This window comes from Tursiops truncatus, chromosome 3, assembly GCF_011762595.2.
Source record: "Tursiops truncatus isolate mTurTru1 chromosome 3, mTurTru1.mat.Y, whole genome shotgun sequence".
NCBI lineage: Eukaryota > Metazoa > Chordata > Mammalia > Artiodactyla > Delphinidae > Tursiops > Tursiops truncatus.
The window spans coordinates 133,164,026-133,181,703 of NC_047036.1; positions in this window are offsets into that span (position 1 = coordinate 133,164,026).

The window sequence follows — 17,678 nt, forward strand, 5'->3', positions numbered from 1 at the left end:
AGACAGGGATCAGGATTTCTGAGTTTTTGGAGGAATGAATTAGTAATAAGGCCAGGATATCAGGAGCCTTTTGCCCAGAGTCAGCTCAGATAACTGGTTTGTCCTTCCTGCACCTGTTAGCAGCACCCAAAGTCTATGGATCATTGCATTGTAGACACCATTCTAAGCCCTTTACCTGTATTATTTTTCCTTTAATCCTCACAGCAGCCCTGTAAGGGAAGTAGTATTGTTATCCGTCTTTCACAAGTCAGGAAACTGAGGCACTTTGGTTAAGTAATGTACCTAAAGTGACACAGCTAAGAAGTGGTGGAGCCAGGGTTCAAAATTCACCCACTTTCAAGTTAAACCCATTCATTTTATAGATGCTTAAAACTGGAGCTCAGGGAATTCCTTGGTGGTCCAGTGGTTAGGATTCTGTGCTTCCACTGCAGGGGGCATGGGTTTGATCCCTGGTTGGGGAACTAAGATACCGCAAGCCACACAGAGAGGCCAAAAAAACAAAAAAACAAAACAAAACAACCCTGGAGCTCAGAGAGTGCAAGCACCTTGCCTAAGATCACACAGCTAGTTGATGACAAAAACCAAAACCCTTGAACCCTAGTGCAAGCCTCTTCCACTGTCCCAGGCTAAAAGGAGTTTTTGCCTATCTGTTGGAGGCTTTGGCTTATTTGAGGAATGGACAACAGATCGGGGCATAGCGCCTGATTTTGGCTTGGTGGTTTTGAAATTACAGCTTCTTATATTTTTTCAATCTTGTTTTATGAACCCTGTTGGGGGAACTTGTTCACAGTTTCCTGCTTGGTTTCCCTGTGTAAATCAACAGCAGACTCGCGCAAACAAGTCGATACCAAAAGTTCTTCTTTAAACATTAGAATTGCAAGGAATGTTGATGGAGCTAGGACGTACCTCCCCCTTTCCTCCTTCTCACTATAAAACTATAAGAGACAGAGATTACCAGCATAAAGGAAATGGAATAAGTCCATTTCAAATTTGCTTCTCAAATTTAACTCCAGAAATGAAAGCCTCACATTCTCAACCTTGACCTCATGGGCTTAGGAAGGATCATTTCAACTGCTTAGAGGACAGGAGAATGAGGCAAAAATGTGGCTTGGGAAGAGTAGGAATGGACTAGGACAGAATAGTGAGGACAAACCTCTGATAGATACGGTCTCTCACCTGCAGTGAATTTACAAATTCCTTGCCTTGGTGTCTTCACATGCGAAGTTCTTGCAAGCGTCAATGAGTTACTTCCTAAATATTATTCCTAAATAATTCATATGTTGTTTAGAGGGAAACAAACAACCCTTGCTTCCCCCAGCACCACCCCACTGCAGACTACTGTAGTTTCTTACTGAGTCCTCTTGCCATTCTTTGCTTTAATAGTGGTGGGAATCAAGAAACTAATGTTTGGTATAGACTCTGTAAAATATTCTCCATTTGTTTTTGGATTTTCAGAACACCAAATAAGATTAAAAACAAAGAATCTATATTTCAGAAAAGAGAATAACCTGCCCAACCAGATTTTCCAGGAGATAAGGGAAAAAACGCTTTTTAGCCCTTGTAATGTCTAGCAAAAAGGTCCGCTCTTGGAGCCTTGCCCTCAGTGAGCCAGGTCAAGATGGTGTCGTGTCTTGTCTAGGTAGACAGCAGTCCTTGTCCAATTAGATATTTCACTTTAAATAAAAATGCCAGAACTTCACATTTGCTTTCTAAAGCCCCAATGAGTGTGATTGCATCCTGGGGACATAAGATGGGGCTAAAAACTCTCCAAAGCTGCTATTCTAGGTGTCTAAACTCACTAGCTAAGATCACAGCAGGGACCACAGACGTCACACCTGGAATCTGGAATGAGCGTTATAAAATTGGCAAGGCTGAAAAGGCATTAGTAAACATTATTAAGAATTCCTTGCAGGCAATTAGACTCCAACAATATCTTTGGAGAGGGTGTTATTTTCTTTTCTTTCTTCCTTTTTTTTTCATCTTTATTTCTATCTTGCTAATGAGAAAGTAATGAGCCACATACTTGTTACCTAGAAGGAATATCTCGGCAAAGCTCTAGTGAACTTAAAAACAGTATTTACAAACTGATTATTGTTCACATTCATTATAAATTTTAAATTAGAAGGAATTGTAATAGAGAGAGCCAGGAAACTAGTTGTGCTTCACTCAGAGGTTTCACGGGCCCTTAAACAGTGAAAGGCTAAGATTTCTGCCACTGAGGAACTGGCCATGGGTGATGTTCTTGGACTCCGTAAAAGAATGTGTTCCACAGCTCTGGATTTGTTTATTCTCCTTGTTTGTTTTATGCAATGTGATTGTCCTAAGTCACATTCAAGGCAGTGATACCTGGTATGTAGGCTCAAAAGATTTGTTTTCTATTGAAAGCACTCTCAGACATTTTGCATACTCTCCACTAACTCACACCACCCCATCCTTTCCTCTGTTTACTTATTCATTTCTTTCTTGAGCTCCTTTCTCCAAAGAGGGAGAAATTTCAGTTAAGAGGACCAGGCTCTTGACCCTGGCTGAGACGCTCCCCTCCTTCCCGCAGGCCTCATGTTTCCCATCGACCTGCAGGGACAGGGAGACAAACATGCCAGCCCAGAGACCTGGCCTCTCCACAGAGGCTCCGTCTTGAGTCCCAGTTCCATTTAGAAGGGCTAGGAAAAGGTGAACTTCATATCCTTTTTCTCTCCCTTGCTCTTTAATTTCCCATATATATTTTTTCCTTTGGCTGTGACACATAAGTTGGAGAAGTACAGCCCTGCCATGCATGATCTTTCTCCCCTACGCATTGGCTTGATTTATATATTCTTACTATTTTTCTTTTGTTTTGGTTTAACATCTGAGTGTACTTCTTACCTACCTGTGAAAGTCAGTCTGGGCTAAGTAATTTACTTGCATTATTTTATTTGATATTCATGACAACTAAGGAAACAGAGGCTTAGAGAGGCTGAAGAAATTGATGAAGCAGGGACTTTAACCTAGGAGGTTAGACTTCAGAACACTTATGTCAATTGAATTGAAGCAAACACTCTTAAATGCAAATACTGTATGTCATTCCTCTAACCTGAGTGACTTTATTAAAGTATTTTCCATCACTTAAGGAATGTTGTGATGGACAGAAGGAATACTGAAATGTGTACTAGAGTCCAGAGTGGAAGACACTAGTTTCTAAATATTGGGTTCCTATATCCAGAAAGCAGATGAGCCCTATTGAGTGAGAACAAATGAATGACAATTTGCTTCTCCTTTATGCAAAAAATCAACTTGCATTCAGTTCCCTTCTTTCAGGTGTACTAAGGTGTCCTCTTGTTCCATGATCTCTGATGGTAGCTGTGTGTCAACCTGCATGGATTGGTGATCAGGGAACTGTTGTTTCACCGGACCTTCAACCAAGTCACCAGCTGACACAAAGAGTGGGCATAGGCTGTTCTGTGTATGGTTCCCACTGGGAATATGCTTGCCCTGGGAGTCAGGACAGGACACTGTTGGAGATTACAGGAAGCTCCTGGTGAATCTGGAAGAGTTGGAAAGCCTTCATTCATTTCAGAGAATAAAAAAAGTTCTCCCTCATTGTGGAGAATAGCATACTAATTAAGAGCATGAGGTTTTGTAAACACATGTAAGATATGACTTAAACCTTGGCTTTGCCTCTTAACACATGTGATTTCAGGCACATTCTTGACATCAGTTCTGCCATCCATTAAATGGAGATAGCAAGTCTAGAAATTTCACAGAAATATTGTGAGGATTAAATGAGATGGTATATATAAGATGTTTAGCCCAGTGTGAGGAATATAGTAAATGTTCTAATAGTATTAGCTATGATTATGTGGCTGTTTTCCTTGGACATAATAGAAATTTTTTGTTGCTATTGTAGGGAGATGATAGGAAAGGCAATTGCAAGCTTTAAAGGAGTGCATATGAGACCAATTTGAAAGGCAGTGGGACTCAGTGGGAGCAACTTAGGGACAAATGAGGGAGCATAGGATGCTGGGAAAGAGGATGCTTTATAAAGAATTTCTATCAGCAAGACAGCACCTCGCCCCTGGGTCTAGCACAGAAATGGCCTCAGGTCATTTCCAAATTTGAAAGGAGCTAGGACTGGGAGTGCCCAGGCATATTGCAGTTGCATGGGGGCTAGCCTAGGAGGTGGGCATTGCTTTAGTTAGGGAGTCTGAATTTCAAGTGACTACAAATAACAAGTCAGAAACCAGATAGAAGCAGAGATGAATGCATCACACACACACACGCACACACACACACACACACACACACAGTAAAATAAGATTTCACATTTGTATGGTTTGTTATGGTTTATAAAATACTTTGATATTCATTACCATTTTGCAGAGCATGGTGAGCCATGAGTCATTAGCTGGGTGAATAGAAACCTGGCAGCCTGGAGAGAAACTTTGTCTTTTAGGTACTAGGGGATCCATAAAAACAAAAGGCAAGCAAGGAAGGCAGAGGACCAGATGTGAAACTTCAGCATCAACAAGGTTACCTTTAATCAAGTGATGTAATTTTTCTAAGCCTCAGTTTCTTTATCTGCTAAATGGGAAAAATTATGCTGTCTGCCTTACCACGTTGTCATTAGGATTTAATGAAGCAATGAATGCAAAATGCTTAATGCTACTAAGTACTTAACATAGTTGTGAGCTGGTCAATGGTGAGGAATGTCTGGGGTGTTTAGTGAGGAAAGGTGCCTGGAAACAGATTCTGAACACAATGAAGAGAAGAGAAAGTAGGGAAGAGAGGTAGCAAAAAGAAATGTCCTACTTGGTATTTTTGGCCTGATTCTGGAGTTAGCAAAGCTAGAAGCAGGACTCCTCACCCAGTCTTCCTTCTCCTATATCAGGCCCACTTTCTAATTACTGGGCCTAAATAAGAGTCTGTGTTCCCCCATAGACTGTACCTGGCACACTAGACATCCGTCTGGCCTCACTTTGTCTCAATGAGTTCCTAATCAAGACACCATGTTCTTGGTGTAAGATCTCAGGCCTCCACAGAGGATTAAGCTGAAACATCCTGTCCCTCTGGTTCAGAAAGCAGGAGATCTTTTGACACATTTCTAAAGAAGTTGGCAGTGCTTGTTGGAAATACTGATGAGTGGTCAAAGCTTTGGCCAGGCCTAGGAGTACCCTCTGTAAGCTCACTTGGGGAAGAAGAGCTTCTCCGTGATTCTAGGCCTTACTAGATCTCTGGTAGAGTATCTCTGTCCCTTAGTTAGGGGACAGCATTCATTAGCAGTATTCTCAGCAACTTCTGATTGTGATCTCATCAGTTGTTTTCTTCTTAACTCACTGTCTTTCCATCTTTCCATCCATCAATCCATCCATCCACCCATCCACCCATCCATCCCTTCATTTAACATCAATGCTTACTTCATATTAGACTTTGTACCTGCCTCTAAAAAACTCTCATCTGTGGCTTCCATTGCTAATCTATACAAACTTACCAACTTCTCTGATCCTTTGATATCTCCCAGCCTCTTTGAACTTAGTAGATTTCTGGATCTCATCAACTTGGTCTTCTCATGTCTCGTGATTATCTTGGCTGATAGTCTAACACTGGCACCTTAATTTTCAGGGGTGAGGCTTCTTGAGGCTTGAATGAAGTATTGAATTTTGGAAATATGTTGCATTTTTCCTTCATTTTACATGAAGGAAATAAGCAGTTTGGTTGTCTAGTCTTGAGAATGGGATCCAGCAACTGGGGCTTGGTCTTTGCTATTAATTGGCAGGTAAGGAAAAAAAAAATGTGCTGAAAACTTCTTCCTAATTGCACATTTTTGGGTCCCTTCCTACAATCACCAAATTATATCACCCTCTTCAAAGAGGCTAATTTCCTTTGTGAGAAAAACAAAGTAATCAACCAAAATGCTGAAAAATCCAGTCTTTCTGGTTAATTAATTAATTAATTTTTTTACTGTCTGTAGAGTTGGTGCTAAAGAGTTTTCAGATCCATGACTCCCAAATCACTGATGCTGTCATGAGGGACCATGGAAGAACCTTGATCTCTTGCTGTACAAATCATTTGTGTGTGTGTGTGTGAATTGGAAGAGTCAACCTTTAGTTGTATGCAGGCGCCTGTTAATGCATAGGTAGAGATAAGATTGTTAGCCATCTATTCTTACCTCTTCCCTTAGTGCTCTATCTTAAAAAATTCCTTCTGTGTGGTCACCATAAGGAGATGTCTAATTTTGGGAATCTTCATTTTGACACATACCCGGCACCATCCCTGACGCTTGGCAACATCCAGGCCTTCGTAGAGCATAATGTCTCTTATGGTACAAAGTTATCCAGGGTTGTTCTGGTCACCACCTTTTGACAGGGCTTGGACCCAAACCCCTGTGTGGCCTTCCCACCTGTTCCCTGGTTTTCCTGCTCTACTTGCGGTTCTCATAAAGGCGGTAAGCAATTAGGCTGTTCTGTTGTGGCACATGGTAGTGTAAAATTATGGAATTTAGGATTTTAATGAGTTCAGGTGCCATACAAAAGAACTCCCCCTACTCTTACCCCCACCCCTTGTCCATAAAATTATATGGCTTTAGAATTGGGGCTTTTTGCAACCTGGACTAAGCCATTTTATTTAAAGAGAAAAAATTGACAAGGAAAAAAAGAACCAACACAATTATATGCAGATTTGTTCATAAATCAGGCACTGCAGCAGCTGTGCAGCACATGTTGGCGATCCCGAGTTTGTTGCTGGAACTTGAAAGATAAACATGAACCTGTTTTGACAGAGGAAAATCTGTTCACAGCAAGGAGCTGACCTTGTTCTTTAAACAGGGAGGATGGTGTGGCAGCCTGCTGTGCCCTGCTCTGTGTTGCTGTACGGTGGTGAGGGTCACATAAAGAAGAGACCAGAGAATGAGAAGGGATTTACCTAGGGCAAAAGGAATCAGCGAAAGACCCCAATCAGTAGGCAGAACTTGGCTCTTCCACCCTTCTGGGGCCCAGTTAGCTAGGTCACTGGAGCAGGTCAGACTTTTTGTATGTATTTTCAGAGGTGAAAGCTCTTTTGCCCTAGAACTAAACAATGTAGGGGAAAAGTATGCAATTTATTACGAAAGAATAGTTCTGAGACTTATGTCCTTTTAAATATATGTGTATGTCCTCAGAGCTCCTGCCAAGCCCTATGCTTGCCCTAGGCGTGTGCAGAAGGGAAGGACAAACAGAATGGATCCATCTGTTTTAGGATTCACTGCAAGGCTGATTGCTTTTGCTCTGGCCTAGTGCCGATAGGAACTCATTGCAAGGTCCAGCTGTTTCCAGCCGTTTCCTTGGTCCAGGTATTCCTTGGGGGATGGAATGTAGTGTAATATATTTCTTAGCTGGCTTTTTGTGGGAATGGGTATCCTGAGTTGACCTGCCTCTGCTTCAAATGGAAGCAGGTAATGGTGACAGTCACTTCGTGGCAATATGGCAGAGATTGATACTTACATCTGTGGGGTCAGTTAATTACTGGGACTAATGATGATGTAAACTGCCCGAAGCAGACGTGGCTAATCTCCTTTCTCCTTCTACTAAATAAAAGGAGAGAATTTTGGAGTGAGTCTGATTGTCTTCTTTTCCCTCTGTTTTTTTCCCTAGAACTCTCTCTGTTTTGGTACTTCATTGACAAGAGTTAATAGTGAGGGGGCCTCTCTGGCGAATCTCAGGCTAAAGGCATTGCGTGGTTCTATGCCTTTCAAGAACTTTATCCCAGGATGGTCCTCTGTATCAGGCACTGGCCAAGTGAAAAGATCTATCAGCACTAGATGCTTTTCTTAACCGGGAAAAATGTTAATGATCCCAGAGGCATGATTTTTTGTCTTTTCAGATGACTACTGTTCAATCTGTCACCCCAGGAGTCTAAAAGAAAACTCATATGCTCAAGACACACACACGCACACACACACGCACACACGCAAATGTGATGCATCATTATTAATAAATGAATGGAGCTATTTGTTATTTATTATTTAAACCTTCAATACTGGCTAGCCTGAGTGATGCATGAAATATAGGCAAGTAATTTATTTATTAGAGAAAATAATGATTTTTCCCCCCATAGCATAACCCCCTGTGACCCCAAACAGCAAGAGCTTTATCAAATACAAATACGACGGCTTGTAATTTTAGAGTCTTCCAGAGCATTGTAACTGACAACCTTTTTAACATAAGTACATTGAACAAATAATTTATAGATGTATTCTGGGAATATTTTAGGGTATTTTATTACTACTTCTGAAAGCTGTGGCATGTTATTGATTTTGGTATATTAATATAACCTAAAAGGGAGGGCACACGCTCAGCTCCTAATCAGCTTTGATGGCAAACAATATATTTTACTGAAGGGAGCCCTGAGCCAAAGCAGCAGAGGTTAACAATTACACATCATAGCCAAAAGTTTAAGATAATGAATTTCACTCATTATGGAACTTCCACTTTGGGGACTGAAACAAGTTTTCTCTGAATAGTGTTTCATCCCAATTTCTCACCCACCATTCGTTAGTATGACCTTCCCTTTCCTTCAGCCCCTTCCCCTCTTGCCACTTCCTTGGGGTTCATGAAGCCTGTCTCCTGCTGAAAGGATCACCTTTTCCAAAAGCGTCTTTTCAGATTGGGTTTGGGGGACTTGTTTAAAAGAGGTGATTATGTTTCTCCTTGTATTACTTGCTTTTCCTAGGTGGTTTCTAGATAATTAATGCTTGTGTTATCAACATCATGTTTATAGTTGGTATTTTAAAATCACTCATCTCTTTGTTATATTTAGACCCAGAGCTGTATTACACAGACATTACTGTCCAAATTTATGACCCCAGCACTTAGGCTCCTCCTTAAATTGTCCTATCTTCAGCCCTCTGTAAGAAGTCAGTGCTTAAGTCAAGCTGGTCTCTTACTGTCTCTGAAACTCACATCATCATTCCTGCCTTTATGCCTTTGATGTTGCTGCTCTTCTCTTTTTTTTTTTGAGGTACGCGGGCCTCTCACTGCTGTGGCCTCTCCCGTTGTGGAGCATAGGCTCCGGACGCGCAGGCTCAGTGGCCATGGCTCACGGGCCCAGCCGCTCCGCGGCATGTGGGATCCTCCCAGACCGGGTCACGAACCCGTGTCCCCTGCATCGGCAGGCGGACTCCCAACCACTGCGCCACCAGGGAAGCCCTGCTCTTCTCTTTTTGTTACTGTCCCATCTTTTTTTGTGCAGAAGATTTTCCTGATCCCTCCAATACATAATTATCTTTTTCTTTGAACCTCTGTACAACCTTAGCATCTCTGCCTTATGATTTAGCACTTTGTCGTGTGTGGCCTTGAATTATTCCTAATTTCTCTTTCACATGTATCATTTATCCTGGATTGACTCTGAGTAATTTGAGGTAAGGAATCATACAGGTTAAGTTTTTCTTGTAACCCCACATCATTTAGGATGCAGCTGAACAGATATTGGCAACTCAGTATATACTAAATTCAGAATACACCAAATGTAAGTTATACTAAAATCGAAGGAGAATCAACAACAGTTTTCAAAGTATGGCCTAGCCTGACTCCCTCTAATGATTTAAAAATTGCAGTATGATCAGAAATTCTACAAAATTCTGTCAGGCATAATTATTGGGGATGAGCTTTCTTTGCCTTTATTATTATTTTTAAATGTAAAAAATTATCATTATAAATACAAGAAATGCTCCTGTTAGAAAGATCTGAAAATCTGGAAAAGCAAAAAGAAGAAAATAATCTCCCATAATCCCTTCACCCTTAGTGAGCACCATTAATACCTTAGTATATACCTTTCCAGAGTATTTTGTGTGCATTTGTGTAGGTTTATATACACACACATTTTACATACATCACTATTACTGCCTTCATTAATTTCCTAGAATAAATTGCCGGAAAGAATTTGCTGGGACAGAAGGGTGCGTATAACACAAAAAGACAAGTATGTGTGCACGTGTGTGTGTGTGTGTGTTTGTGTGTGTGTGTTTTAAAAATATCATACATTGTGCACTCTTGTAACCTGATTTTTCACATGCCAGTAATGTGGCTTTAAGGGCTGCATATTAAGTCATCGTACCTTAATTTACTTAACCAGTTAATTATTTTTGAACATTTAGGGTTTTAAACTCTTCACTCCTACAAACTGTGCTAAAACGTGAGCTTTCTTGTAGGTAAATATTTGTGCACATTTTTCATGATTTCCTCAGGATAGAGTCCTAGAAGTGGAATTTCCAGGGCAAAAGGGCATGCATATTTTAAGGCACTTAAGGCACATTGCCAAACTGCTTTAGAAAGGTGGCGTGCGTTTGTAGTACTGTGCGTGGTAATTGATATCGCTTTTCCCCACCCTACCCCTGTCCCTCCAGAGTTATTCCACTTGAACTTAAAGAACCAAGGTTGGGAGAGCATAACTGGGTTTACAGTGAGGGAAGTGAACAACCACCAATGTGCTGCCATAGCAGCTTCCTAAAAGACAGACGTGATACGTCACTCACCTGCTTAGAGTCCCTGTTTGCCTCTGACGTCTGAGGAACCAGTTTTCCAACTCCTTGGCTGGGCCTTTTCTCATCTGTCCTCAGTGTATGGCTGCGCTCCACTGACCTTCATTCTCCGCCAACCATGCACTGTAAGCTCCTCCTACACCAAGAATCTCACCTTGGCCGGAACATGCCCTGCATGCTTATACCTCTTCAGTTTCACACCCAGGGGCAATGCTCATCTGTACAAAAGCATTTGTTATAGCCACGGATTAATCAAATAACAATAGCCAGTACATTCGTCACAAAAGGAAAAGAACTCAATCAGTGAAAAACTCTGTGTTCTCAAATCTCGATTGCTTGTTGTGACATAAAATAGCAGCTCATATTCCCCCTGTGCCAAGTAATGGGTCATGTGCTTTCCTTGATTATCATTTGTAGTTATTTTCTTGTTCCCATATTATAGGTGAGGAAGCTGAGATTCAGAAAGATGGAGTAACTTGTCCAAGGACATGACTAGAAAGTGGTAGACTTGGATTTGAAATAGAGGAAATATAGACAATAATACTCTAACCACACCACACCATGTTGTCTACCAGAGGTCCCTCACTACGTCTCTTGGCAGCCTTCTGGGTTCATTCCAGGAGTTCTCCACAGGATGAAGGAGTTTCTGCTGGTTTAAAGGAGGCAAGGGGCCCAATGTATCTTTGGAATCCAAGATTAAGATGCATAGTTCAGGCATTAAAATGAAAAATTAAAACGTCTAGTTGTGACATTAGGTTTGCCTTATCCGTGCAGTTCAGGGTTTCTTAATCACGGCACTATGGACGTGTTGGACTAGAGCGTTCTTTGTTTGAGACACTGTCCTGTGTGTCCCCTGCCCCCAGTTGTAACAACTAGAAATGTCTCTAGACATCATAAATGCTTCTGAATGGGGGCAGGCAAAATCATTCCCAGAGAACCAGTAGTCTAACTGGAAAGATGTAGTGGACTTCTGTCATTGTTTTTGGCTGGTAGCAGCTGAACACTTTTCCTGTTATTTTGGAATCCTCACCTTAAGAGACATTTCTGGTTGTCACAACTGGGGGCAGGGAGTTCTACTGGCCTCCAGCAGGTTGAGGCCAGGGATGCTGCTACACATCCTATAATGCACAGGACGGTCCCCCATGACAAAGAATGCTCTAGTCCAACATGTTAACAGTTCTTTTAGCTTTCTGAACTACTCCCTTCTGACAGATTCCTTTATTTTTGACTTAGGCTAGTTCAGTTACTGGAAACTGACAAAGAACCTCATGGCATCGATGTTTTCAGAGTCTGATAATATCCAGAAGCCCTATAAGAATTGCTTTGCACCTGGCAATGTTTGTTTAGTCATGTAGTAAATAGTTATTAAGCATCTGCTCTGTGCCAGGCACTGTGCTAAGTGCTGGGAATAGAATAGTCAGCCTGCCAAACAGGGTTCCTGCTCTCTTGGTGCTTTCAGCCTGACAGGACAGACGGCCGAGTGTGAGACGGAAAGCACAGTGTGAGGGACACAGTATCAAAGTCACCTTACATAGTTGGGGGGAGTGTTCGGGTCAGAATCCTCAGAGGAAAAGATGTTTAAGCTGAAGCCTAAAAAAGTAGTAGGAGTCACCCAGGAGAGAGAATGAGGAAGAGTGTTCTGTGCAGAGAGAACAAAACTGGGGGGGGAGAGAGAAGGACAGAAAGGAGGATGGGGGGAGCTTTGGGGGGTAGATGGAGAGATAGAGGGAGAGAGAGCCAAGAGGGAAGGAGGGGTGAGGGGAGGAGAAGGGAGGGAGAAAGAGAGATAGTGAGAGAAAGAGAAAGGGAGAGAGAGGGAGAGAGAAAGAGAGGCATAGACAGAGAGATCTCTAAGGAAAGAGTTGAAGTCTTGGGTGTCTGGAGCTGGGTTTCAGTGTGTTTTCTCTACAGCTCCTGAACCAGCCAGGGGAGGTCTCTGAGTTACAATTCCACAGACTATTCTTAGGACCCTCCAGCAACCTGCCTTGGGGGCCACCTGTCTCTTGCTGTGACAGTGCAATTTGGGAATAAGGTCTGGTGATCAAGGTTGAGAAGGGAGGGAGGAGATTAAAATAGACACTTATTTATTTTTCATTTTTCATTTAGCTTGGTGTGGGTTGACTGCTTTTCAGGATCTGATTATTCCCTCCCTGAGGGTCCTGTGGTCAGACACCAGCTGTGAGGATCTGTTACCATGGGTGACATTTTCATCCAGTGGGGGCCCGCGCTGCTTGTTTGCAGAGTGGCAGATGGAGCAGCTAATCGATACAGTCTGGGAGGTGGGCGTCGCCGCCCCCAGTGGCCCCCGCTCTACAATGACTGCTGAGCCCCAGGGGCTTGTGGAACACAGGCGGGTGACTGGGCCTTTGATTGGAAAAGACCTTGCTCACTAGGGGTTCTGGCCCCAAACAATGCCCTGTTCTTTATTAGGGTGGCCTTGGCACTTCCAGGATTTTTATAGCCCCTGCCTCAGGCAACACTCCTGGGAAAAGCTGCTGCCAAACCCTTCTCGGCTCTGTGTGGATGATATGAGTATTCTCTTCTAGTAAGACTCAGCAGACATTTTTTAGCATCATCTGTGTTCAAGCAATGCACTGAGTGGGGGGAAAGAACAAGGTAATGTCCTGCGCTCTAGGACCTTATGATGTAATCAGGAGCTTTTAGTCTGGTCATGGACCGGCCAAAGCCACTCAGTCATACATCCAACTCACTTATTGACTACGCTGTACTGTGTTCCAGGTTGGGGATACAAAGATGGCTAAGATGTGGTTGGTGCCCGCAGTACCATATTTAACTCTGTATGCCATTGAACACTAGGAATAGCTAGGACTTACTGGGTTGTTTCTCTGTACTATCTCATTCAATGTTTGCAGCTTTAAAAGATGGATACCAATATTGTCTCCATTTTTGAATGAGGAAACTGAGGTCTAGATTGGAGCAGTGATTTGTATTGATCTACAGTACAAGTATCAGTATTATTTCCACTGATATCTCAAGTGTTTTAGTATTCGAAATTCATACACACACACGTTCTCTGGGTAAGATATACTGAACGCCTAATAACATGTTTATGATGTTACAGAACAAAATTCAACTGAGTAAAATTTAAAGATCTTATTGTCTTTATTCAACAATTCTCTAGCAGATAGAAAGAAGCTCCGAGGAGCTATACAAAGTGAAAGACTTCTACAAGCAGGAGGGGGCAGGAACAAGGAAGTTTTACTAGGCAAAAAATTGGATTGGTTATTGCGAAGTTACTTTCCTTTAGGGGATGACAGAGATCTATCAGGCAGATTAACTAAGTAATGCTCATCAGGTGATTCCTGTTGACTGGTTTAAGATTTCATTTCTGGGAGAGCGAAAACTGTAATTAAGTTAAATCTTGGTTTGGTGACATGGGGCTTAACATAAGTGACTCTATTTGGGGACTGTTGTCTTGTTTTTAACAGTGATTTTGGATTGCTTAAAATCAGATGGTGAGAAACAATTGATTCCTTGATTCCTTAATCCCATTGGATTAAGAGTCAGGAAAGCTGGGACCTCATACTTTCCAGTGATGTGGGACTAGGCTATTCATCAAACTGAACCTCAACTTTCTCTTCGTCAAGGAGGAATATTAAGGTTGGCCTTGTGTCTACCTTCTAGGAGTTTTATGATAACCAAATGGAAATCATGTATACATGTAACTCATGAACCCAATATGATAGCACATATAATAATCAATCATCTTCTGGGACTTATGGAGTTGTGGTGTATTTTCCTAGCCTTCGTTGTCATTATCATTTCTGCTCTTTCAGTTGAGGAGGCTCATAGATAAGAAGTTTTCCTAGAATTGGAAGGGTAGTTCACTAAATAAACAAGGAGATGGCTCTTCTCCCTCCTTGCTCTTGCCATAAAAACATACACTAAAACACAGCCAAGTTGTCATCATCTCCCTCCTTCCTCTCATCTTCCCCTCCCTTCCTCCCCAAATTGGTAATTATTTCTTTTAAGCCACTACTCATATAAGCATCACTATTTTAATTAGTGAGAAGTGAACAGAATAAAGAAGCTAGAAGGCACAGCAACAGAGCCCACCACGTACATGCTTTAATTATTCATCGAGGTAAATAAAATTAAATATTTTCTCAGCAATCCAGAGCAGGATCTGAAGTAATTACACTGTCAAATTCATCAGAAATTCTCTCATCAAAATAAAAACCTTGATGTCATTTAATAATTTATAATACAAATACACAAAAATTGTAAAATATTATAAATAGAAAACTGCAGGGTAAGTGAGCATGAATTAGTTGGGGGTTATGTTCTAGAAAGAGGCTGTCATGAGCTGTATAAATTTTTAATCAGAAACATTTTTGAGGCCTAATTTGGAGTATGGAATATACCAAGAACTTTAGAATACAAAGAACACGACAAAACAGCAACAACAAATTCCTGCTGCCTGGAGATTCATAAATGCTGTTTTTTTGAGAAAAACAGGGCTCAAAATGATTTCAGGCAGAAGGAAAGAATGTCGTCTTTGATGTTATGTATGTTCCACATCGTCTGTGACACCTTACATGTTGTCTGTACAGGTAACAAATGAATTAGTTAGCCTCCATGTAAAGAACCCAGATAGCAAATGGGAGAAGTCTGGTTCATTTCCACTAACAGAGAAAGGCGGTTTCAAGTCACTGAACCTTGTAAAACAATGTGTGATTCTGGAAAACATATGGTTTCATCCCAGTTTGAAATGGTTTTGATCTGTTGAGTTTCTGTATGGAAAAAGCCTGAAGCAAAAAGAGGAAGTGAGATTTTTCTTTTCCTCACTCTCTGAGAAGTGTACATACATGTCATGCCTTGCTTTAGGAAGTATCTCTGGGACTTCCTATCCCAGGTAAAGGATAGGTAAAGAGTGGGCAAGGCTTTGTTTTGCAAGGATGAGTCAGGCGGCAGCAGCTCCATTGACCAGGAAGGGAGTTCAGAAATGAAAGGTGGGCTTTCAAGATGGCTAATTAGAAAAGAAGCAGGGCCGACTTTTTAAAAAATTTACTTTAGTGTGTTTTCAAGGATCTAAGAGGTTGGCAGGGATGGTGACATGGTAGTCTTTTACAAAGAAAAAGGTAAGACAGATTGTGTTTATACTTAAAACCTTTCAAAAGCTTCCTCTCCTGCTTAGGATGAAGTCAAAGACCCTTCATAAGCACTTCAAGGGCCTGAGGGTTCTGGTTCTTCACGAGGCTGACATCTCACCCCTCTGCCCCTTGCTGTCTGTGCTATGAGGGCGTAGCTCTTCTCTCAGCCTCTCCAGCCTCCTTCGACACACGCTTTCCTCTCTGCTTGGTACTTTCTTCTTCCCTTTTTTGCTGGGCAAACTCTTCTTATCCTGCAGGCCTCAGCTTATATGTTCTCTCTTCTAGGAAGTCTTCCCAGGTTACCAGATGCCATCAAGTTGTCCTCTTGTATCTCCCATGGTACCTTGTACCCCTCCACCCCTTTATAAATGTGCCACATTTGTAACGCTTGGGGTAAATTACTTGTAATAATGTATTTACTATTTGTCTTCCAGAACCTTGGTGAAGGCAGGCAGAGACGACCTATGTGAGTGATCCTTCTTTTGACCCCCACTATGAGACCCTTTATGTTCTGTAAGCTCCACCGCATCCCCACATCATCCTCTTCCTTCATTCTCTGACTTTCCCTCCTATACTCCCCAGTTTGTCCACTTAGATCAACCTTTTCACTGTTCCTGACCGGCTCCTGCCCCAGGGCCTCTCTCAGAAGGTGCTTCCTTGTGACATGCTTCTTTACATCCTTCAGGTCTTTTGTCACATGTCAACTCCCAGGTAGAGTTTTCCCTTTATAAAATGTCTATCCACCTCCCACCTGCCAATACTCTCCGTTCGCCTTTCCTGCACTTTGGGGTCTTCTTAGCATTTAGCAGTTAGCCTGCTATGCACTTACCTATTCACCTTGCTTCTTGTCTATGTCTTTCCCCTCAAGATCAGGCAGAGATTTTGTCTGTGTTCTTCAGTGCTGTATCCTGAGTCTGTAGAACACAACCTGGCACATAGCAGACACTCAGTAAATATTTGTTGAAATAATGAATGAAGTAACTACCTCTAGGTGGGGGAAAAAACAGATGAAGAGCTAATATCTTCACGGCAAACCCTTTTATAGGAAAGTGGGGGCTTGGAGGGGTGGAGGCTGTGGTGGGATAGGGGTGGTGGGGAAAACTGGGAGAGGTGGATTAGCCTTCTCCCACTCCCCAGTGTGGAGCATTCAGGTATGTATGAGGTCCCAAAGCCTGTGGCTTCTTCTGAGAAAGACTTACTGTTGCAGAAGTAATTGGTGGGAGGGAATGCCTGATGAGGAAATGGCTACTTTGTTGTTATAAATCAGGGATGACAGATAGGTTTCGATGCCAGTACCAATTCCATTTGCTTGGTAGTGGTTGCTTGGAAGGCTTTGTTAAAAAGGATTCTGAGGCTGTTTCTAGGTCTAATAGAAAAGGGTGTTGTGATCAGAGATGTCTTAGGCTTGGGAAAGGGGACATGGCAGCATTTGTATCATGCATTTTTATCCTGACCCCTAAGCTTGGAGTTGGTTCTGGTCTTTTCCATGGAAATCCAGGCTTACAGAGGGACTAATGATACCCTTGTGTTAGTCTATTTGTTTTATGATTCTAGTGAAAGCTGAAGGTTAAGGTATTCAGGAGAGACCTAACAATCCAGACCCTTTAGGGATTTGGGTATATCCTTGGGTTGATTGATTTTTTTTTTTCTCCCGGGGATGAAATGGCTGAGCTATATTGGTGGTTTATAGCTTAGGTGCTCTAATTTGGAGGGCAGAATTCTTCTAGCCTCACTTCTTTAGATTGGCCATTCAGACCAATCCCCTGTTGCTAAGACAGTCTGCAGAAAATGACCCAAGGCAGACTGTTATGTAAAATCTTGGCCTGAAGAAGAGACTTGACCCTAATGTGATTAGCTCAGCACACCAACCCTGTGAGCTCACTGGCCCATAAAAGCTATTGCTTCCACTCCCAGTGCTGCCATCAACCTGATCTCAGCTCCCCATTCTACCAATTGTAATTAATGACATTGCTTCTTTTCAGCAAGGCTTCCGTGTCCCTACACTGACACGCTTCCCTTCTCTGAACATTCCCTTAGCAGAGCTGCTTCCTTGCATTTATCTCAGCATGTGTCTGATC